A 23,174-nucleotide genomic window follows, 5' to 3' on the forward strand; every position below is an offset into this window, starting at 1 on the left:
CAGATCTTAATACAAGCAGAAGATAACGGTTTAATTAGTGACAAGGTGAGACGGTCCTTAATACAAGAGTTCCCAGTGGTGCCTATAATGTATTTGGTCCCCAAAATTCACAAAAATCTACAATCACCCCCGGGAAGACCGATTATATCGGCTAGGAACTCCTTATACCAGCCCATCTCTATGTTTCTAGACACAATTCTCCAGCCTTTGGTGTCTACACAGCCATCATATATTAAGGACACCACAGCCTTTTTATTGGCATTGAAAACGGTAACGATGGTTCCACCAGATACCTTAATTTGTGTGATGGACGTTTCAAGTCTATACACATCTATCCCCCATAACAAGGGAATAGAGATCATGAAAACATTTATTGTACAACAACGTATGACTGTTCTGGATAAAACCTTTTTCTTAAAGTTATTAGAACTTACGCTGTCACGCAATTATTTTCTATACAATGGGAAGTTTTATCAACAGGTGTCCGGCTGTGCCATGGGCAGTAACGTAGCCCCGAGCTACGCAAACGTCTATATGTTTAGTGAAGAATATGATATGTTTTTCTCCAATGTAGAAATTAGCAAACACATACTTATCTACACGAGGTACATAGACGATTTATTTATGTTATGGACTGGTGGCTTAACGACATTTGAGTTGCTGATGCAACAAATTAATAACCGTGACTCACCTATTAAATTGACCTATAACTGTAGTACATCTACATTGAATTATCTTGACGTTCAAGTAACTATCGAAAATGGTAGTATTAAAACAGGGGTATATAGTAAACCTACGGATCGTAATACCCTACTTGCGGCCAATAGCCATCATCCTAAATCACTTGTGAGAGGGCTTCCAAAATCACAAATGATGAGAATTGCACGTATTTCAAGTGACCTTGATCATACTCGACAAGAGTTGGAAAAAATAATAGACAAGTTCGTGACAAGGGGATATTCTTTAACTCAACTAAGGAAGCAAAGAGATGAGGTCCTGCTACTTCAAAGAGACACGTTATTACAATCTACAAATAAAGACAAAGGTAACATTATCCCTTGGAAACTTGAATACCAAACCAGTAGTCCAGTGATCCAGCGAGCCACACGGGCACTATGGCCCATAGTTTCAACTGATAAAGACTTACCTTGCTTCACAGGCAAACGACCGATGGCGTGCTTCAAAAGAGGCAGAAATATTAGGGACATGGTGGTCCATACGGATATAACTGGATTCGTGCATCCCAGTCAGGAAGGTCAAATTATACGGGCAAAAGCACCAGGTTGCTACAAATGTACAAAATGTACCACGTGTCAATATATGATGACAGGATCAACATTTAAACATCCCCATCGTGACCATATATATCATTTAAAACATGTCCTCACCTGTACTTCAACATACGTAGTTTATTTGATAATGTGCCCGTGCGGATATCATTATGTCGGTAAGACCATCAGGACAGTGAGAGAACGGATGGCTTTACACCGATCGGCCATTAAATCAGCCCTACTAAAAAAAGTGGCTGAGCAACCTGTGGCTAGACATTTTTTGCTAGCTGACCACCCTTTGTCTGCTTTGAAACATATTTTAATTGATCATGTTCCAACAACGTTAAGGGGAGGAAATAGAGGCGAAAAACTTCTGCGTCTCGAAGCGTCCTGGATACACAAATTAAATACGATCCATCCTGCGGGACTTAATGAGAAACTGTCTCTTAATGTATTTTTGTAAAGACAATCGTTACGCCTCAGACACTACTTTGTATTGAGTAACCACTTAAAGTGTGGTTAGGATGACTTACCTGTAGTTTATCATTATAGCTGTTCTAGTCTATGGTATATATTATATGTAGTTAGTTTGTATGTATTTTTCATAGTTAATAACTTAAGCGACTGATATTTATATGTAAGTTTATTGCATGCATGTAACATAATATGTTTCTTTGTCTCTCCTTGTAGCTGACGCGGGCCAGACAGACAGTATACCAAGCTTGAGGTTTGTCTCTATGACAACCAACAAGCTTTGGAGTGATGTCATCCATGGAGGACAGGAGCCGCCGCGTGCGCGCCAACCCCTCCCCCTGCCTGTCCTGGCCGGCGCCGGCACACAGGAAACACACCGCTATTTAAAGGTAAGACTCAGCAGTGTTTATGTCTGCTGTTTATATATTTAATATTGTTATGCCAGCCTTGAGAAAAGGGCCGTGTCTGGCTCTGAAACGTCGGCAGTTTGGCATGTATTAAACCTTTTTTTGCTTATGATACCAGTCCAGGAGTGCCGCTGATTCTTTGCATGAATATTGGACACTTACAGAAGGCACCCAGGCACATATCTCCATTATTTTTTGAGTGCCGGTTCACCCTTGGAATATATATATATATATATATTATTAATTGGACTATATAAAATTAGTCACCCAGTCTGCACCCATACCTTTTGCAAAGGCAGTGCGATGCCAGTAGTGAGGTCTCTAAGAGTAGGAGTTGTCCCTCCCAGGCCGCCTTCACAGAACTCAGCTCTAGCTTCTCACTGAATAGGCGGGCGGCCGGCCAGCAGCATACCTGACCCTGTAGGTTATGTCACCTGGGGGAGACACTGTGACCTATGCGGCGCAGGAAGGGCTTGTGAAGCCTTTCACTGCGCCGCCATTTTCCCAGGTTATGCCCAGGTTTCCCTGACTGACCCCCTGCTCCTCCGGTAGGTGTGGTGGTGACCCGGCAGGGTTTAATGGGTGGGACCTCGCTCGGACAGGCTGTTTTGAGGAAAAAAATACTCCTGTCACCAGCGGTTTCTGAGGGGGCGGCGGGCCTATTTTCATTGGAAGAATTTCTACCCCTTTGCCGCGGGTGGAACTGCCGGATGGTGCCCCCCCCAGAACGGCGCCCCTGGTGAGTGCCATCTTGGCCAATAGGTAGATACGCCCCTGGAGGTCTGACTTGCCTTAACTGTGCATCTGGGTCCGATGTTACTCGATGTTATCAATTGTTTGTTATGTTGCCGAAGTATACGGATGTGAGTAAGGGGAAGTGGACGTCCTCATGTTAGGCTGAGATTGCATTGTGAATGCAAACATTTGCATATCCCCACTGATATTAGCAACTGCATTGCCTGCGTATGAGCAGAATTGCGATCCTTGCTGAATCAGGCCCACATTCATTACATCCGATCCACTTGGTCAGTTGATCAAATAAGATAAATTGCACTTTGTTTGAGTAAACACCATGCAGTATACTACAATAAATTATTCTTCACTAAACAACATCCCCCACACAGGTAATACAAATTACAAGCAAGTGATGAAATTACATATATTTAATTACACAGATGAGTTTGCATGAGGTTGAAATGCAGATTGATATAACCTTTTAAAATGGCAGTTTAATTCCAGATTTTTTTTTAAAAAAGCAGGTGACAAGCCTCAGGTGATCCTTTCATGTTTTTCATTATTACAAATTTGATTACAAATATGCTTATTTTTTTTTTATATAGAGTAATCACCTTAGTACAGCTTAATTATATGTAAAAGTAACAGGTTCACTTTGCTTACCACCTTACAGATAATGATTATGGAACGTTCCCATAATTCTGTCTGCTTTATGCAAATTAGTATATCGTATTTCTCCACAGGTGTGTGACCCTGCAGGTGGCTCTGCTTCAGCCCGAGATAAAAGGGTTTTCCATTCTAAATTTCTGATTGAAAAGGAATCCACTGAATGCATTAGCGGTATAGCACATCTGCATCTCACATGGAGCCAGTGCTATCTTTTAGTGGATGATATTGACTTAAACATAACAACTGTCCATATTGTAAGTTCACAGATCACACTATTATCCTATTCCACAGCCAGCAATAACAAAGTCATAAACCATTATTCATTCATTTATTAACAGTTTTTTTTTTAAATATGTATTTAGCACCTGTTACAGAGATTGATATTTGACTCAAGAGTACTAAAAAAATAGGATTGATTAATTTGTCTTTTTTTTTCTACACAAGTTTAATGTTCGGAATAAAATTTGAGTATGAAATATGATTTTCCTACACAGTTGTACCACAGCCGGGGCTTTAATGCTGCTTTTTCTACGTTCCACTACTTCAATTGCACTGGTACAATGCACTGAGTGATCAGTGCCACATTACTGTCAGGATGGGGGACCCCCACACATGGCTGGACTGGCCCACTGGGATACCACTGGGTTTGCGGGATGGCTAGGTGATATCTACACTGCCAAATCTCTGCGAGGGAAGACCAGACCTGTAAATGATTATATTCCATGCATGTGGTAATGACAGTGCTATATGCTGTGACCTTGTCTAGATTGCTCAGATGTTTGGTGGGTGTCCTGTTGTGCGGTCAGAGATGGTACAAAGCTCATTGTGGAGATGGGACACTAATGTAAAATAAAAAGTGAAAAAGAGCATTGTGCAGCAGTAATTTCATACAATTATTAGTTATTCAAATGACTATTGTGCAGATGTGCTCTAATAAGGTGTACAATTTAAAAAAAAACAATTAAGGGTGGGATTCAATTAGACACGATAAAGCGAAAACGTGACATCGGTGAAGTTCTCGCACACTTCGGGTGTTCTGCTGCAACATTTGAGTCTTTTGTCTATGAGCGCTCCCGTTTTTCGCACTATCCTATTAGAACAGACGAGATGCGGCATTCGCGCGAAAACTGTTCATGGAGTAACCTGTGAAAAGTACAGCACATTATGGGGAAATATGTCTATACCCCATAAAAAGGCTAACTGAGATAGGAAATCAATATAAAGTGTATTAGTGGCCCTAATAAAAGTATTTGGGGTTCTTAAATTTTCTCAAATGCCTGTTATATGCATTTTGGTGTAACAGTGGAAAAATCATAATAAGCATTTTTATTTTGCCAAAATAAATGCTGCAGTTATATTGGGGGAACATTAAAATGGATGCAAGTATATTTTTTAGTTAAAAAATGCTGTATTAAAAATGTATAAAAATACACCTGGTGCAGCAACCTGCAATGTTTAAAACACATATCCCATCCATACAGCTCCCCAAAATACCTCACCCAGTACTTTAAACCTATTTTCCAACACTTTTATTTTATCACCCCAAAAATGACATGTCATTATTGGCCAATTAAGATAGTTAAAAAAATATTTATGCCTAATTTGTCATTGGGAGGCTGGGGGAGGGGGGTCCAAATGGTTCTGAACCAAGTACTGACATTTTTTACCAAAAATAGTGATTTTGCACAACTTTTCACCTGCTCAGAGTTGGTGAAAACTTTTCACCTGTTTTTTGACTATGGAGAATTTGCACGTGTGAAAACTACAGCAATAGTTTTGTGTGAAAAGTTCGCACCTGTGAAAACTTTTCGCAACTAAATGAATCTGGCCCTTAAGCATACATTAAGGCAGTAAAATATAAAGGAAAAAATTGTACTTAAAAATTAAAATAAGAAAATTGTACAAAAAAACAATTGATAGCAATCAATAACATACATTTTACTAATTTTTGTAGAATGCAGTGCTGTATAGTTTTCTGTACACTTTGATTGGCTGGCCACCAAAGAACACCAGCTTGGTTCATCTAGTATTATTTATTTTGCTTCAATATAATTAGGTTCTCTCCAGCACCTTGGGTGTATTGCCATTTTTTCGTAAAAAAACAACAACAAAAAAATGTGAGCCTTAAAGAAGCAAATAAGGGTGTGTCCTGCTCTCAGACAAAACACCTGAGTTCTATATGCCAGATGGATTGCATTTATTAGCCATTGGCCTTTGAATATTTAATATAGGCACTTAGGAAGAGAGGAGGGGGCCATCGAGTGGTCTGGGAGCAGAAGCCAATTTTAAGTGAAAAATTGCCATTTGGTGAGGATTACGGGGTGGTGGCTTAGTGGATGTCCCTGGATAAAATGCAGCTGGATGGTGATCTCTACAGTATATCTATGTATGTATTCGGATACCCTGCGAATGGTAGTCATGGAGGGCTTATCAGCACACTGTGTGGATCATAATATGCTAGTTATGGATTTGTCACTAGAATGAGAGACATCAGGTGGCTGGTTAATGGGCGCTATTAACATAACACTTAATTGCTGATTATCCACATGGTATAGTTTGGTAAGATATGTAATGGGGCCTTGGTACACTCTTCTCCATAAAGGTTAAAATTAGTGATGTTTAATAAAAAAGTGTGGCATTTTCTCTCCAGTGCTAGGTGTTCTGTCTTCTAAGGCTGAGACAGTACAGCAAGTTAAACATGCTTGGGATAGGCACAAAGGACTAACAGGGGTATTCAATATGGGTGCGATAACATCGTTTTTGCGTTAATATCGGAGGTATGACGTCATTATCACAGGTTTTACTTTTACACCGTATTCAATTTCAAAGACTTATCGCAATTTTGAAAAGTCTTTGATAAAAAACGGGGATAACTTTTCACCATTGAATAGGTGTCGAAATAAAGTGCAGAATTGGGGTTTAGGGGTGCAGGCTTTAAAAAAATAGCCTGCACCCCTGGGAATGACATTTAAAAAAGAACTGTGTCAAAAAAAGTTTTAAAAAAAAATAGGGACACCCCAAAAAATTAATTTAAAAATTGTGGTAAAAAAAAAAAAAAGGGAAAAAATTGTTTAACAATAGGGAAATAGGTTCAGGGTTATTCTGCAAGTATGCGGCAGGTGTTTTCTATAATAGATTTATAGCGGCAGGTGCACTATTGCAGAATTTTTAAAAACTTACTTTAGGGACTTAAAAATATGCTAGTACCCATTTTCATGTACCCAAATTTGATGGGACCACTTAAAAAAACTAAAAAAATAACCTAAGTGCTCTTCTGCATCACTTATTCAATGTCGGGAAAAAACACCTGCTGCGGCTATTTAAATCCCGACTTCCAATTAAAGGCTAAAACGGGGGTACCCATAGTGTTCCCCCATGTTTTTACAACTTTAGGGGGGTCTTACAATTTTTTTAAGGAAAAATTTGTAACTTTACGCAAATCCCACTTCGGAGTTTCCCGTTTTCGTTAATTTTATATTGAATACGGGGATAAGCGGGAGCGCGCACCAAACCTTAACGCAGAAAAAAACTCCGATATGAAACGTTAACTTCGACAGTGAAGTTAACGTTTCATATTGAATACTCTATGGATCAAATAGGGTTGAGGTTACCAAAAAGTAAAAAAAAAGGGCAGACTAGATGGGCCAAGTGGTTCTTTTCTGCCGTCAAATTCTATGTTTCTATTATATGAATGATGGTTGCCTATATGCTGGATGGAGAGGCAGATAGTATATAATCTAAGGTCATGCTCTTTAGCATAACATTAACATTGAAATACATCCAAAACTGGTAATTCACCTAAATATTCCATATACAATTATAATTTTAAGGTTTAATGTGAAATTCAAATGTCTTTCATGTATCAAAGTGGATAATTTAAAATGCAAAAAAAACCCCACGTCATGAGAAGGTTTGTAGTGCACCGAGGATCAGCTAGACAGTACAGGCATGGCAAGCCTCCATCTATTGGTGCCGTAGACAATGCTAACTGAAATAGCAAGGATAGAGAAGACTGCAGCTGCTGCAGAACATCACACTAAGGTAGAATCAATTGAACCTGACAGACAGCTGTGATTGACTGCTAGGAAAAAGACAAAGTTGAATATAAAGCTATATTCCTTGCTGAGTGTAAACAGGGTAAGTACAATGTTACAGCCATACAGATAATGAAGGGTTTCCCTAGTGATATACAAATGCTAACAAAATACATCAAGGACAAACGGAATTGGATTCTTGTCTCCGCATTATTTGCTTGTTACTCACAGTATGGAGATAGGGAACACAGTATGCCTTTTTATTGATCTGTATTGAAAGTGCCCAGCAGCAAAGTTTAATTGAAACACACAGTTTCATCCCTCGACAGACTATCAATGACCGTTAGTGTTTGTCAGCTACTACACTTTGTGGGGTCAAATGCACCAGTCATCTTGTTTTTTCTTTGCCCATATGATCTGAGGCGTTAGGGAAGAGAGGAATTTTAGAAATGGCTTGGTGTAAGAATTTATAATAACAGCAACAAGTGTTCTAAAACCAGGTTTTTTTGGAAAGGTATACTGTCCATGGAAATGATATGTTAGTCACATACATGTGTAAGGATGTCATCATACCAGGAGTTCATTTATCTCTATCTATTTGCAATACTAGTCTAGTTGTGTACGCTCAATCCCAGAGCATGCGCAGGGCAAAAACACTCATCAGCCCCAGGGTGTTCATTCTCAGCCATATGGGCATTATGCAGATTTACTGAAGCTCTTCTGTATATAGAGAGCAATCACCATAGGACAAGTCCATGCAGAAATGGAACATACCTGCAACAGGTCTACTTTACCAGACAAATGCAGATGGGTTTCATTGTCTGTGAAGCAGAGAGAGAAAATGTGATAGTGGCACTTAAGGGATTATTGATCTTTATGAGAAAACCACTTACCTGACTCATGGATGTGTTCACATAATGCAGGACTAAGGAGTACCTGTGAGGAAAGAACATGTTATTATGTGCCTTGTGTTACAGGAAGATGGCTGTGTACATCTGGCATAATGGATGTAGGATAGAAAATCCGGTGAATGTATTGATGCAGTGGACAGCTAAAGTGTTTCATAATATTAAATATATTGTACTGGAACTAAACAGTGGCCTGTCTATATCATAATCATAGATTTATGTTATCCCTCTGTTCAGACTATGAGCAAATTTATGGTGTTGAGTTTGCCACCTCTTTGCCTGTCCTGTCCTTTGTCTGTTCTTTCTGGACTGGGTCATGCACCCCAATGCCATCATGCTCCAATGTATGAGACGTGCACCTGGCCACTTGGACGTGCCTGCAGGTACTTCATGTTTGAGCAATGTAATTTGTACTTAGGGAAGTATTATGCTGAATATCCTTGCAACTTATAAACTGCTTTTGCAGTGTGTTAGTGCTGAATCCATGCTAATAATCAGGACCAAAGCAAGGAATGACATGAGCAGATCCTATTTGTAATGGTACATGACAGTCTGCAGTGTACAAGCTAATTGTTCCTTTTATTAACAGACATGCACAGCCATACTGTTATGGTAATTGATGGACAAAGTGATAGATACAGTACAGGGTGAAAAAACACACTCATTGATCTGCACACAGGCAAATACATTATCTGTTATGAGAGCCCAATGTGCACCCAGCTTATCGTGTTTTTTGAACACACAAAATCAGATACACATTAGCAAACAGAGAGACAGAAGTAAGTTTAGAACCTGGTTTATTTTTCTTTAATTGACACACCAAGGACTTTAATGAGATCTTTAGGATTATGGAAGGATCATAACACCTCTTTCCTCCTTAATTAAGCTCAGATCAATGTTTGTTTGTGTAGAATATCCTGTAAATTATCCTATAAGCAGCTGTGTGAATCCTGTAACTTTGACTTGGAAGTCCCCACTTGGCCATGATCGTCATCAGTCCCCACTGATGTCCACCCACCAGCATCAAACCTTGTTCTGTGACATATAAACACCCATCTAAACACCACGCACACATCATTCAATTCAGCACATGGGAGCCAATTACCATGTAAATGGTCGAGTGCCACTGATTTCCCATCGAAGAACAGGTCAATAAGGTGGGAAGACCTAGAAGAATCCAATAAAGATATATTACGCACCAGATAGAGATGATGGGTTTAGACTGAAATTAGTTTATTTGGAGACTTAATGTTTGAGGCAAACTGCATAGTATAACTGAGGCAGAAAATGTCACTTATGAAATAAAAAAAGTGCACAAATTTGGGGTCCTAAAGCAGCTGTCGGATTCTCGTGGGTTTTGGAAACTATAAAGGTACCCGGTCATCAGCGACATGTCACTCCAGCTGTGGAGAGTGTAGTGAGCAGAGGGGTGCTGTGTCCATCCAGGGCTGGGGCTGCTGTCTCCATCCAGGAGTTGCTGTGTCCATCCAGGGGCAGTGGCTGCTGTGACCATCCAGGGTCTGCTGTGTCCATCCAGGCCACGGGTTGCTGTGTCCATCCAGGGCAGGGGCTGCTGTCTCCATCCAGGGGTTGCTGTGTCCATCCAGGGGCTGCTGTGTCTGTCCAGGCCAGGGGTTGCTGTGTCCATCCAGGACAAGGGCTGCTGTGTCCATCCAGGGGCTGCTGGGTCCATCCAAGGGCTGCTGTGTCTGTCCAGGCCAGGGGTTGCTGTGTCCATCCAGGGGTTGATGTGTCCATCCAGGGGTTGCTATGTCTGTCTTGGCCAGGGGTTGCTGTGTCCATCCAGGGCAAGGGCTTCTGTATCCATCAAGGGGCTGCTGTGTCCATCCAGGGTTTGCTGTGTCCTTCCAGGGATTGCTGTGTCCATCCAGGGGCTGCTGTGTCCATCCAAGGCAGGGACTGCTGTGTCCATTGAGGGGCTGCTGTGTCCATCCAGGGCAGGGGCTGCTGTGTCCATCCAGGGCAGGGGCTGCTGTGTCCATCCAGGAGTTGTGTCCATCCAGGGGCAGTGGTTGCTGTGTCCATCCAGGGGCTGCTGTGTCCATCCAAGGCAGGGACTGCTGTGTCCATTGAGGGGTTGCTGTGTACATCCAGGGGCAGGGGCTGCTGTGTCCATCCAGGGGTTGCTGTGTCCATCCAGGGCAGGGGCTGCTGTGTCCATCCAGGGGTTTGTGTCCATCCAGGAGCAGGGGCTGCTCTGTCCATCCAGGTGTGCTCTGTCCACCCAGGGCAGGTGCTGCTGTGTCCATCCAGAGGTTGCTGTGTCCATCCAGGGGCAGGGGCTGCTGTGTCTGTCCAGGGCAGGGGCTGCTGTTTTTGTCCAGGGGTTGTTGTGTCCATCCAGGGGCAGTGGCTGCTGTGTCCATCCAGGGGCTTCTGTGTCCATCCAGGGCAGGGGCTGCTGTTTCCATCCAGGGCAGGAGCTGCTGTGTTCATATAGGGCAGGGGATGCTGTTCCATCCAGGGCAGGGGCTTCTGTGTCTATCCAAGGACTGCTGTGTCCATCTCAGCTGTGTTCATCCAGGGGTTGCTGTTGCTATGTCCATCCAGGGGCAGTGGCTGCTGTGTCCATCCAGGGGCTGCTATGTCCATCCAGGGCAGGGGCTTCTGTGTCCATCCAGGGCTGCTGTGTCCATCCAGGGCAGGGGTTGCTGTGTCCATCCAGGGCAGGGGCTGCTGTCTCCATCCGGGGGTTTCTGTGTCCATCCAGGGGCTACTGTGTCTGTCCAAGGCAGGGACTGCTGTGTCCATCCAGGGGCTGCTGTGTCCATCCAGGGCAGGGGCTGCTGTGCCCATCCAGGGGTTTATGTGTCCATTCATTGGCAGGGGCTGCTGTGTCCATCCAGGTGTGCTCTTTCTGCCAAGGGCAGGGGCTGCTGTGTCCATCCAGGGGCTACGTTGTCTGTCCAGGGCAGGGATTTCTGTGTCCATCCAGGGGCTACTATGTCCATCCAAGGCAGGGGCTGCTGTGTCCATCCAGGAGTTATTGTGTTCATCCAGCAGCAGTGGCTGCTGTGTCCATCCAGGGGCTGCTGTGTTCATCCAGGGGCAGGGACTGCTGTGTCCATCCAGGGGCAGGGCTGCTGTGTCCATCCAGGGGTAGGGGCTGCTGTGTCCATCCAGGGCCGGGGCTGCTGTGTTGATTCAGGGATTCTGTGTCCATCCAGGGGCTGCTGTGTCCATCCAGGTGTGCTCTTTCCGCCCAGGGCAGGTTCCTGTGTGTGGATCCAAGGGTTGCTCTGTCCATCCAGGGGCAGGGGCTGCTTTGTCTGTCCAGAGCAGGGACTGCTGTGTCCATCCAGAGGTTGCTGTGTCCATCCAGGGGCAGGGGCTGCTGTGTCTGTCCAGGGCAGGGGCTGCTGTTTTTGTCCAGGGGTTGTTGTGTCCATCCAGGGGCAGTGGCTGCTGTGTCCATCCAGGGGCTTCTGTGTCCATCCAGGGCAGGGGCTGCTGTTTCCATCCGGGGGTTTCTGTGTCCATCCAGGGGCTACTGTGTCTGTCCAAGGCAGGGACTGCTGTGTCCATCCAGGGGCAGGGGCTGCTGTGTCCATCCAGGGCAGGGGCTGCTGTGCCCATCCAGGGGTTTATGTGTCCATTCATTGGCAGGGGCTACTTTGTCTGTCCAGGGCAGGGGCTGCTGTGTCCATTCAGGGGTGCTTTGTGTAAAAAAAATATAAACGCTAATAATATAATTAAAAAAATAATATATATATAGTGATTTAAAAAGTGATGTTGCCCCTAGCAACCAAACAGATTCTACTTAACATTTAACTAGCACCTTCTAGAAAATAATAGCTAGAATCTGATTGTTTGCTCTGGGCAACATCACTTTTTAAACTCACTTCTAAAAACTCTCACTTTAGTAAATTTTCCTCTTGGTATAGATATCAAAAAATCTGATATGTGAAATAAAAAATACTTATATAGTACACAACAAATGTTTTATTTTCAAATATTTTAATCAATTCTCTAAACTATGTAAGACTGGGTGAATTTTAATAAACCAGATTTTTTTTTTCTCATTCCAATATCGATTTCATTTATAACACTTACTATATTACAAACCACTGTTTATTAATTTCTTTATGCAAACAACACAGGGAAAGAGCACAAACATCAATAACAAAAAAGATGCATTCTGGGTTCAATAATTTACATGTAAATTATGCAAATATCATTCAAAGTCATCACATTTATGTGATGATCTGTAGACTGAAAAGGAAACAGCCCATAAGGGTTGTGTCCAAACCCCCACATAGGAGCATAGACAGCCCATAAGAGCCTCTTGTCCAAACCCCCACATAGGAGTGTAGACAGCCAATAAGGATTATGTCCAGGCTCCCAACATTGGTGGTGATATTAAAATATACCAAACTTACACTGTGGGTAGTTTAATTCACAGGAAAAGAGTGCATCAATAACAAGCAAGATACATTACGGGCAAAATATATGCAAATTACCTTGTGAATTCTGCATTGAGATAGACGTAGTGTTTGCACTCGTTTCCTGCATGGTTGACATATGGCAATCAGTGGGTGGTGATTGTCATGTGGTGGGTATTGTGGGAGAAGAGATATATTGGACTTTTCACTCCATATCGGAGATTTTCTGGGATAAAGTATCGGGCACGCACCCGCTTTATCCCTGTATTCAATATAAAACCTACGAAAACGGGAACCTGCGAAGTGGGATCTGCGAAAAAAAAACAACTTTATCTGGAATAAATTGTAGGACCGACCTAAAACTGTAAAAACATAGGGGATCACTATGGGTATCCCCGTTTTAGCCTGCAAATGAAAGTCGGGGATTTAAATAGCCGCAGCAGGTGTTTTTTTCCCGACATTGAAGAAGTGATGCAGAAGAGCACTTAGGTTATTTTTTTTTGTTTTTTTAAGTGGTCCCATCAAATTTGGGGTACATGAAAATGGGTACCAGCATATTTTTATGTCCCTAAAGTAAGTTTTAAAAAATTCTGCAACTATGCACCTGTCGCTAATAATCTATTCTAGAATACACCTGCCGCATACATGCAGAATAGCCCTGAACCTATTTCCCTATTGTTAAACACTTCTTTCCTTTTTTTTTTCACCACAATTTTTAAATAAATTTTTTGGGGTGTCCCGATTTTTTTTAAAACTGTTTTTGACACAGTTATTTTTAAAATGTCATTCCCAGGGGTGCAGGCTATTTTTTTTAAGCCTGCACCCCTAAACCCCAATTCTGCACTTTTTTTCGCCACCTATTCAGTGGTGAAAAGTTATCCCCGTTTTTTTTCAAAGACTTTTCGAACCTGCGAAAAGTCTTTGAAATTGAATACGATGTAAAACCAAAACCTGCGAAAATGACGTCATCGGTGCGAAACATCGCAAAAACTGAGTTTTCGCTCCATATTGAATACCCCTGTAACAGTCCGTGCTGGACTTTTCGCACCACATCGGAGATTTTCCAGGGATAAAGTATCGGGCGCGCGCCCGCTTTACCCCCGTATTCAATATAAAATTAACGAAAACGGGAACCTACGAAGTGGGATCTGCGTAAAAAAACAAAATTTTCCTTGAATAAATTGTAGGACCCCCGTAAAGCTGTAAAAACATGGGGGATCACTATGGGTACCCCCGTTTTAGCCTGCAAATGAAAGTCGGGGATTTAAATAGCGGCTGCAGGTATTTTTTTCCCGACATTGAAGAAGTGTTGCAGAAGAGCACTTAGGTTATTTATTTTTTTTTTTTAGTGGTCCCATCAAATTTGGGGTACATGAAAATGGGTACTAGCATATTTTTAAGTCCCTAAAGTGTTTATTTAAAAATGCTGCAAATATGCATCTGACGCTAATAACCTATTCAAGAAAACACCTGCTGCATATTTGCAGAATAGCCCTGAACCTATTTCCCTATTTTTAAACACTTTTTCCCATTCCCCCCCCCAATTGAAAATATTTTTTTAGGATGTCCCTGTTTTTTTTTTTTACTTTTTTTTGACACAGTTTATTTTAAAATGACATTCCCAGGGATGCAGGCTATTTTTTTTAAGCCTGCATCCCTAAACCCCAATTCTGCACTTTTTTTCGCCACCTATTGAGTGGTGAAAAGTTATCCCTGTTTTTTTTCAAAGACTTTTCGAACCTGCAAAAAGTCTTTGAAATTGAATACGATGTAAAACCAAAACCAGCGAAAATTACATAATCGGTGCAAAATTATCACAAAAAATGACTTTTCACTCCAAATTGAATACCCCTGTAAATGTTTAAGCCTGACACACACAAGCAAATCAATTGAGGAGACTGGTAAGAGCAGAGGAGACAGAGGGAAACTGATGTTCATTTGCTACTGATGTTTGAGTTAGAGCTGTGGGAGGCTAGGAGACAGCAGCGGTGGCAGACGGCGCCCAGGTCACGTGCCCTGCTCGAACCCCCCTAGATACGCCACTGCTATTAACGGATAGTGCCGTGTATTATTCATAAAAAATATTGTGACACTGTAAGTTGAACCGTAGTGTATTATTCGTAAAAAAAAATTGTGACACTGTAAGTGGTAGCGCAGTGTATTCATAAAAAATATTGTGACACTGTAAGTGGTAGCGCAGTGTATTCATAAAAAATATTGTGACACTAAGTGGAATCGCAGTGTATTATGCATAAAAAATATTGTGCTACTGTAAGTCATTGATACTGCAGTGTAATATTTAAATAGGTACAAATTGATGTCTCTGCTGTACCCCAATTTGTTTGCGTTTGTTGATATGGAGAACGATCAGTTGAGAGGAGAGAAGGAACCACATACTAGTGCTGGAGCTGCTGCCAGTACCACCAGTCATGACGATACTAGTTTGTCTACGTCATCTACTAAAGCCGATGCCCAAGGGCATACAGGGCTTAAGTCAGGGCATCTAAAATCAAAGAAGCAATCTTTTACATTGGTAAAGAAAAAAACATCAAAGGGAAAGCTAGCTGCAGAAAGACATAAAATTGGCAATATGCCTTTCACCACGTGAAGTGGCAAGAAAAGGCTAATATGACTGGTGGGTCTGCCTCTTATGATGATGTAAGCCCTTCTCCCTGTAGACGTTAAGGCACAGGAACCAACTGTGTGCTCAGAAATGTCACAAATCCCTGGTGAGAGTCTAAATGTGTCGGCGGGTGCCATGTGTGAGCCTGACCTTTCTAAAACTGTACTTGAAGAGGAACCTCCTTCTACAACTTGTGCGTCTTCTGCAAATGTGGGGATGAACAGCTCAAGTCAACATGCTAACATAGAAATCAAGGATGCTTTTGTGGCAGTGCACCAGGATGAGGAGGATATTTGTGTAGCTGACGCTAATAAGGATGTTGATGATGCTGATGATGAGGATGTTGTTGATATGGATGTTGTTTGTGTAAATCAGGCACCAGTGAAAACAGTTGTTGCCCATGATAAGGAAAAGCCCATTGTCATGCCTCAGCATAAAACAAAAAAGTCCACTTTTATGTGTGGAATAATTCCTATCCAAATCCGGACAATAATTGTCAAGCCACCTGTACCCATTGTCATGCCAGAGTAAGTAGAGGTAGAGACCTTAACCATCTAGGAACCTCCTCACTGTTACATAATCTACAGCGCATCCATCAAAAGTGTTTGCAAAATTCAGAAAGTTTGGCTAAACACAGGGTTGACGCACATCCCTTATATAGTGTGACCACCCTTTGCATTCAAAACAGCATCAATTCTTCTAGCTACACTTGCGCAAACTCTGCAGATACATTGGGCATCAGCTGTGCAGCACAGCCGACGCAATATATCTGTAACCTACATCATTCACAGACATATCGCTTGTACACACTGGCCGACGCTCACACGATATATCGATCATTCAATTGACTGACCAAAATGTTGGTCCGTGTATACTCAGCATAAACATAGGATAATATGTTAAAGGTGGGGAAAGATACTCTATAATAGGGACACACTCCTATGGTCGTCCGTATGGTCTACCATACAGGGGTGTTCCTGTGCATACAGGACACCTCCACCACCACCTCCCGTGGCTCTCCTATTATGATGTCCTTCTGCACAGCCTAGACAACAGGGCATTATTAGGGAACTAGCCCAGACAGCAGATACAACTCTTCTCTTTATTCACTGTGGCTATGTCTCTGAAACTCTCATTTCTAGTTCAATACCTTTGGTAAACTAGGAATAGCAGATTGCAGTACATCTAAATGTATAGGCTCTTTATTTTCATCTCTGTCTCTCTACCTATGGAATTTTGATGATATTAAACCTTGCAATGCTGTATATTTTATGAATACACTCATACCATCTAAATTGTTGATAACAGTTTGTCTCCACCATTACATCTAAATGGTGTGTACTGCATTAACTCTGCTTCAGCATATCTGTTAATAATGCATTGCATGCTATGAAATTGAAGCACATGGTAATTATAAACAGCTTTAGGTCTCTGCTATATTTTTATGCATATATTGGAACTGTTGCAGCCAAATATTGTTCAGGCATTATAATTGCACTTCATCATATTGTACATACATCTATTGCTGTTATCTTGGGTGGAGGTGAGTCGTTGAGGGGATTAGGAGGGGGTGAATCGCAGTCAGCATAATGTATTATAAAGGGCATTACTGTGTGTGTGGCATAATGTATTATAAAGGGCATTACTGTGTGCAGCATAATGTGTTATAAAAGGCATTACTGTGTATTGTGGCATAATGTATTATAAAGGGCACTACTGTGTGTGGCATAATGTATATAAAGGGCATTACTGTGCATCATAATGTGTTATAAAGGGCATTACTCTGTATGGCATAATGTGTAAGGGGCATTACTTTGTGTGGCATAATGCAATATACAGTAAGGGGCATTACTGTGTGTAGCATAATGTATAATAAAGGGCATTACTGTGTGTGACATAATATGTTATAAAGGGCAATGTGTTATAAAGGGCATTACTGTGTGCAGCATATTGTGTAAGGGGCATTACTGTGTGTAGCATACTGTGTAAGGGGAATTACTGTGTGTGGCATTATGTGTAAGGGGTATTACTGTGTAAGTGGCATTACTGTGTATGGCATACTGTCTAAGAGGAATTACAGTGTGTGGGATACTGTGTAAGGGGTATTACTAGTGTCCCTTCTAAAACATCCTGCCCTGAGCCTTACCCACTTGTGGGTCGCAGTGTCCCATAGGTGGGAAAAGTTGCAGTGACTGATCACCAAGGCATCTATTCACCATGTGGGGAGAGCTTGAGGGAAGCCCAGTACCTCTTGTAAGTGCTGGGCACACCCCCAAGTGTGATGAATTGGGGGTGTTCTGCAAATATATGTCCCCTCTCCAATCGGTCACGCCCCCTTTTTGGGAGCGCCATCTATGCAACATTTTGTTTTGGGGGGGGAGGGGCGCCAATGGGAACTTTTGCCCTGAGCTCCAGACGGTCTAGAACCAGCCCTGTTACTTATGTTGGGTCCTATATGAAATGTATATATGTAAATACCATATATAGAACATGTAAATACAGTGTGCATGTTGCACAGAATGTTTAATATGGACCATATGGCAACTGATTGGGGTGCCAGACTATAGATAGACAGTAAAAAGGTAGACAATGTCTAGATAGACACCAGATGTTAGGCAGTCAGTAGACTGGGACAAAAGATTGACAGGGACATAATGTCGACACACTAAAGGTCGACCTGTAAGAAGGTCAACATGGTCAAAAGGTCCACATGAAATTGCTCGACACAAAAATGGTCGACACATGATTTAACATATTTTTAGGGTTAGGCACTTACCCCGACATTTATGATTAGGCACTTACCCCGACGGTTAGGGTTAGGCACCAGGAGGGAGGAGAAAAATATATATACTCCTTGCTAAATGTTAAAAGCAGCTCAGTATTGATAGGTTTGGAAAACTTGAAGAAAAGTATACGAGCGCTAAAAACATTTAAGATATAAAAATACAAATATATGCATAAAAAATATTATGTGTGGATTAGATTAAATTTATACTATTAGTGTAGTGATGGTGTTATGTTTTATATGTGCATGGGAAAATAAAAAAGAAGCAATTTGTATCAGAATTAAAAATAAACAACTATAGGTTTTTACCAAAAATACATAAGTCACTTACAGAACCTCCAGGGAGGCCTATAATAGCAGGTATTGACTCCCTCACATCCAACCTCTCCAAATATGTTGACATCTTTTTACAAAAATATGTTATCAAACTAGAATCTTATCTAAAGGATACTACGAGTGTATTACAGCAAACCGAAAATATAACATGGAGATCAACTTATAACTGGATAACTATCGATGTACAATCATTATATACATGTATTGAGCATGAAAAAGGTATCAACGCATCAAGAATTTTTTTAGAGTTGGATGAAGAAATTGAGGTTCCACACAAAGAGTTTTCATGTGATCTTATGTCTTTTATACTTACTCATAATTATTTTAAATTTTTAAATCAATTTTATCGTCAAATCTGTGGAACCGCAATGGGTACAACTTTTGCTCCCAGCTTTGCGAATTTGTTCATGGGATGTTGGGAAAAGAATTATGTTTACAGTAATAACCCTTTTAAAGACAATATCATTTTTTATAAGAGATATATTGATGATATTTTAATTATTTGGGAAGGATCGGAAGAATCTTTTAACGATTTTTTAATTTTTATTTCAAATAACAATATGAATCTTAAATTTACATCAAATTTTAACAACAGAAGTATTGAGTTTTTGGATTTGATTTTAACATCAGAAGGTGACCAAATTTGCACAAAAATTTTTATAAAAGGAGTAGATGCGAACAGCTACCTGCATTACAAAAGCTGTCATCTGGACAAATGGAAGAACAACATACCATACTCCCAGTTCTACAGAATTAAACGTAATTGCAGCAATGCTAACGTCTGTAATGAACAACTTGATATTTATGCAACCAGGTTTAGAGAAAAAGAGTATCCGGAAGCAATCATCAATACAGCTATGCAGAAAACGAAAAACCTACAGAGAAATAATCTACTACAATATAAGACGGAGAAACCACAAAAAGAAGAAATGGTACCATTTATTACAACATATAATGGACACGAGAATCATATTAAAAAATCTCTTAACAAAAACTGGAATATCCTTCTGATGGATCCTTTACTCCAAAAGATCCTACCGACAAAACCACAGATTATATATAGAAAATCAAGGAACTTAAAAGATTTACTGGCACCGAGTATGCTGAGGGATAAAGGAAATGAAAGACCAACTATGAACACTTTGAAGTGCAATGGAAGCTATAAATGCGGACATTGCAATATTTGCAAATTTCTTCACCCCAAGAGAAAAACATTCACGAATTTGGACGGATCTAAGGAATACACTATAAAGAATTTTATGAACTGTAACTCCACATCAGTGATATACCTGTTAGAGTGCACATGTGGACTCAAGTACATAGGAAAAACCAAGAGACCACTAAAAATCAGAATTCAGGAGCACATTAGGAACATTAGAAACAGAGTTGAAGGACATGCAGTCTCCAAACACTTCTCAATAAAACATAATTCGGATCCCGAAGATATCACCTTCAAGGCAATAGAACACGTTACTCTGGGAGAAAGAGGTGGGGATTTGGGCAATCTGCTATCAAGAAGAGAGATGTTCTGGCTGTTTGAACTGGACACACTGGCACCTAAAGGCTTCAATGAATACTACGAAATTGCTCCTTTCTTGTGATATGCTCCATTCCTATCTACCAATATACCCCCAGGTTATGGAGGGGCCTGAGTAGTACCCTGAAGGTTCATCTTCTGAGGGAAGTCCAGGTTTGGTAGAATATCTGGCATTATGGACCATCAAAATATGTATTTGCTGCCATACCATCATGTGTGAGCCCAATCTCGTCCGATCTTGGAAGCAAAGCATGATTGGGCCAGGTTAGTACCAAGGAAGGTAACCCATTGAGAATACCTGGTGCTGCAAATTCAGCCGGCGGTTTGGAATATAACCAGGCTAGAGAATGATAATGCCTAAAAAGGGAATTATAGCATATTCACAATTGCAAGCCTTAAGGCCAAGGAGTGATTAATGATATCAGAACTTTACAATTCTAACTACCCAATTGAATGGAAAGAGGTGGATCTTGGGTTTGACTTATATGATTATCCAAGAAATCCTTAGAGTCTTTGGAACCTCCCCTTCAAGAAAAAGAGTAAAAGAATGATCCCCATACTTCAAGTACATCTTAAAACCGATTGTAACTATCTAACTGGATGAAAAGAGGTCGTTTGTCTGAGTCGGATCAATATGAAAATCCAAGAAATTTTCAGAGTCTTTGGAACCTCTTCTTCAAGGAAAAGAGTGAAAGAATGATCCCCATACCTTAAGAACATTTCACAACTTATTATATCCCTGAATTTCTGCTCCTCTTGGTTGAACTTTTAAAGAAATTCCTTTTTGGAATAAATATCTAAACAATATCCAATATAATTATATACATAAAACAATTCAGTACATATTCATAGTGTTTTTAGATCAAACTATTAATATATTATTATTCTAATATATATCTATGCCTAAGGAGAATGTTATACTTAGACTAATCATTTAATGATCTAACCTATATATCCAGCATCAAAACAGATTACCCTCCTTAAATGGAATGCTTATCCTTTATTATTTTAGTTTCAGATAATATGGAAGACACCACCTACTCATTATTCATACTTGGGCAAAAAACATACTAATTCTACAGACAAGAAGGGCGGAAGCATTAAGTCCGGAGAAAACAATGGGGCGGAAGAGCTCAACACATCTATTAAGTAAGGGCGGAAGTGATGTGCCGCGTCCTGGAGCGAAACGACAGAAGGGTTGGTGGAAGTGACACGGCTCACCTCCGAACACGTCAACACACGGCGGGCGGAAGTGACGTGCCCAGTTCGGAACACGAGGAAGAAAACGGAAGTGCTTGATCGCGCGCTATGGTTTAACACAGCTGCCGGGAACGGATGTGACGCTCCAATTAAGGGCAGAGGCCAGTTCACAAAGGGCGGAAGTTGAACTTAAAAGATCGCCGTTTGACTATTTATAACTAACATTTCTTTATGGGAAACCCTGTAACACAAACTATTTTAAATGATGGCTTGCTGAATTATGAAATCGCTTGGTTTTGAGGTCTCCCTAAGACAAAGGAAGTAGGGTGAACACCTGACTCTCATTTGAACTCAGTGTGGTATAAATACAGGACCACCACACTGAAGCAATATCCCCTTGATGAAGTCATAGTGACGAAACGCGTTGGGACTGTTGGCTGCCTCATGCACTGTGGAGAACTACCTCTCTCCTTCAATCAGATAAGCTGCTTAAAAATATCAACTTTCCTCTACTTTGTTTTTATCTATTTACTGCCAGTCGTTGTTTTTATGGTCATATTTATTTATATATTTTTATGTGCACTGTTTTTCAATAAATTGTCATAATTTTTATTATACTTGGCACTAGCACTTTGTTTCAGATTCACTATATTTTTGCACTAGCACTTTGTTGTCTATATGAGTTCAACAAAAATTTTTTTTTTATTTTTTTTTTTTATCTAGATGTAATCAGATATATCATATTTTGCACTAAGCACTTTGCTATTTATTGGTTTATTATATTTATTAATTAGCGTGAAACACGCCCCTCTATATGGTTTGAGGTATAACTATATTTGTAAACCATTAACCTATCTACTGTACATTTTACTGTGTGTGAATTTACACATCTAGCAAACTAGTCGCCTGATTGTCAATTCTCTTGTTTTTAACTATAGGTATATAGCGAACTGTTAGCAACACTTCCAATGTTGTTTATATCTCTCTTCATTCTACCAGACGCCGGAAGCCCTGGTGGGTTGGTGTCCTTTAGGCGAAGATGCCCTGGTGGGTTGGCTTCCGACAAGTGAAAACGCCGGAAGCTCTGGTGAGTTGGTGTCCGCCAGGCAAAGACGCTGGAAGCCCTGGTGGGTTGGCACTCACCAGCTGAAGACGTCGGAAGCCCTGTGTGGGCAGCAGCAGCCACACAGGTGACGATACCAGAAGCTCTGGGTGGGCAGCAGCCGTGAAAAAGAGCTTAAAGGCTGCCGTCCTCCAGGTGAAGACGCCGGAAGCCCTGGGGAGGCGGCGGCCCCCCAGGTGAGGACGCTGGAAGCCCTGGGTGGGCGGTGGCAATGAAAAAGAGCTTAAAGGCTGCCGTCCTACTGGTGAAGGCGCTGTAAGCTCTGGGGAGGCAGCACCCCCCTCAGGTGAAGATGCCGGGGCAGTAGCTATGTAAAAAAGCTTGAAGGCTGCCGCCCCCCAGGTGTAGGTTCAGCACAATAAATTATTAAAACATTCAGTGTTATGTTTTTATTTTACTATTTCTTTTACAGGGGTACTATAGGTACCAGCAAGCCCTTAATACCCCACTTGCTGGTACTTGTGGCTCTCCAAGTACCAGTATGTGGGGAAGGTTTGCTGGGACCTGTAGTTTACCTGCAAAAGACAATATTTTTACTTCTTTCTTTGCACTACACTTTTACATAATCAACCTGGCACCCACCGCCCAGGAGTGCCAGGGATAGCCCCGGGCTTTCATCCCAGGCCTGGGGTGCCCCGGAGAGGGGGACCCCTTTTTTGGAGGACGTCC

At 41.4% G+C, this 23,174-nt stretch overlaps 1 pseudogene; it reads left to right on the top strand.

The window, feature by feature from the left end:
- The first annotated feature begins 20,376 nt into the window (after nucleotides 1-20,376).
- Nucleotides 20,377-20,495, top strand: LOC148542526 (5S ribosomal RNA; annotated as a pseudogene).
- The last annotated feature ends 2,679 nt before the right edge of the window (nucleotides 20,496-23,174 follow it).

Source organism: Taudactylus pleione, unplaced genomic scaffold (genome assembly GCF_031769625.1).
Source record: "Taudactylus pleione unplaced genomic scaffold, aTauple2 ptg000012l, whole genome shotgun sequence".
Taxonomy (NCBI): Eukaryota; Metazoa; Chordata; class Amphibia; order Anura; family Myobatrachidae; genus Taudactylus; species Taudactylus pleione.